We start from the raw sequence: 2,509 nt of genomic DNA, 5'->3' as shown, positions 1-2,509 counted from the left end.
GGCAACCGTCGGCTGGCAGTCTTGAAGGTTTAACCAAGCTGGGAAGGTATTCAAGTACAATGAGCATGGGTGTCCTGTGTCTGCCTGCCCAAGAGCAGCCTGCAAGCACAGTTTCCCCGTCCATCCGATGTATTGTATTCATGCTTTTATTTCAACCCCTGTAAATTCTATATTTATTTTTATGTGGGTGCAATGCACAGGGCTATACTTGGCATCCAAGTTCTGCCCTTTTAAATAAATAAAATAAATAAAATAAATAAATAAAAAATAAGGGACAAGTACTGATTCAGGATCGTTGGTGTCTTTCAACCAAAACCATCTATAAGAAATTCTCTTTCGGATTTATCAAGTTCAATTTGGTGGAATGCTTTTTTCACATCCGCAACCAAACCGATGTGATGAGAACGAAAGCGTAGCATAATCTGGACTTGATCGCTTTGTAAAATGGCACCAGTTTGTACGCAGTCGATAAAGCATGTCTCATTCCAGGATTGACATAACAGTTTTACACGATCCTAATTGGGGTAGTTTTTGAATTTTTATTGATATATAATACGGGATGAAATGACACGGGTGTCCTGTTTTGGAGGCAGGCACTTTTTCGATGAATTGATTGTTTAGTTTGTCTTGAATCATCTTGCTGAAAAATTCGAAGAGGGTGGGGTCTTTTTAAAGATGCTAAAGAATCGCCCGAGTCATGGTGTGAACCATTTTGAAATTTGATGGAGCTCTGGATGCTATTTTTCCAGGGAAATTTTGTGACATATCTTCCTTCTTGATAGCTAAGATTTTCTTTGAGTAAGGTTTTCTTGAGTAAAATTATCTTACATTGACTGCCACTATTTTATTCCGAAAGAACATTGGGTTGTGGACCCAACTAAAATTGAAAGAATTTCTCCACATTAGATGGAGCGATCTGTCAGATGGACAGAGCACGAAGTCTACATTCACTTAATTGCTCGAAGAAGTAGTGATACTGGTCTGCAATAAGAATATATGAAAACCATTGAAACCACCAATTTTATGGTAGCATGGTAGTGTTATTCTGCACTTCCTTCCGTGACCATCAGATGGCGTGCGGCTCACAAGACCATTGGAAGCAGCGGGCCAAAAGAAGGGCAGTCTCGTTTCGGCTTAGCCTGTAGACGGAAGCTTGTTTATTTCACTGAATACATTTCATTAATTACTTAATTAACTACACAGACTTAACAATCCAACCCCTTATGACCACGCAATAATATTTTTTTATCCATTTTACGGTCTAAATCCACGCAACGGATGTTACCCACAACCTAACTTAAGTCCTCGCTGTGAATTCTGTTCACATGGTTTATATATTCACGTAGTTACTTATCTCCATGCTATGTCACTATTACTTCAATTCACGCCAGTGATCTTTGTCCGCTGGGGCTCGGGCAGGAGCCGGAGCTGGAGCCGGAGCTGGTGCAGGTCTTTGGTCGCTTGCCGTCGAGGCACTGCAGTACGACGGATTTTGGGATGCTGTTCCCCCCTTCTTTCATCCGACCGTCCTCTGTGGTTTTGCCTGTCTGGACTTGTCTTATCGTCCGTTACTTCGTCCCAGACTTACCCGGCAACATTTCGGTCTTTTCGGGCTCTTTGCCTGTTTCGCTCCTATCTTCGGTGACTAGGGTCTATTTGGATTCCCCTCTGCTATTATTATCGATGGCGACCCACTCGGATTTCTATCTGAGGCTCTTCTCGACGGCCTACTCCCACTTAGGTTGAGCGTACCGTCTCGGTTTTTCTTTGGGGCTCTCCTGGATTTCGCCCCAGTCTCTCTTTCCGACTCGCTGTCGGCTAGAATCCGTCTAGTGGCCTCTTCTGTTTCTGTACCCTGTTCTGATATGTTTTTTTCTGCTTTCGGCAGTGCCAACCGGTTAGGGGTATCATCTTTACTTCCCTTTCGCCTGGATTTCTTTTTATCCGAGTGTAACATTTTATTCGAAAAGAAAAACAGAAACAGTTATTTTATTTTTTACAAGGGTTGTATTTTCGCACAGACACAAATATTTACAAATTGAGTTGGCTATTCGGCCGACTTTTTGGGGAGGATACTGAGCGTCGCCTCCTTTAAGGCCTCTTCTTCGTCTTCTGCAGCCAAATGCAGCTACTTCTGACTCGGTGCCTGAGTTGAGTCGCTTGCGAGATGGTCTTGGACCGAACGCTGCGGATGGTCATCTTAAGCTTTGGCTGTCGTTGCAACCGCCTGTGTTGTGGCCTGGGTTGAAGCCCGAACTGGGACAGGAGTCTCTTTGATGAGCTCTTCCTCTTTCTCACTCTGCAGCTCGTCCAAATCGTCTCCGAAGAGTTGTTTGGCCGAGTCTGACAGGTGGATTGCTTCGAGATCTTTCGACGATCTGAGGCTCTTTCGCCGGGCCGTCAATTTTGCGGCTGCCTTCACTAATTCCTTTAACGGATGGTTGAATTCCAACTTCTTTCACGTGATTTTCACTGGTGTGGATACAGTTTTTCCCTCGTCGCACCTTTC

The sequence above is a fragment of the Daphnia pulicaria genome, chromosome 2 (genome assembly GCF_021234035.1).
Source record: "Daphnia pulicaria isolate SC F1-1A chromosome 2, SC_F0-13Bv2, whole genome shotgun sequence".
In the NCBI taxonomy this organism is placed as follows: domain Eukaryota; kingdom Metazoa; phylum Arthropoda; class Branchiopoda; order Diplostraca; family Daphniidae; genus Daphnia; species Daphnia pulicaria.
This window is presented reverse-complemented; position numbering follows the sequence as displayed.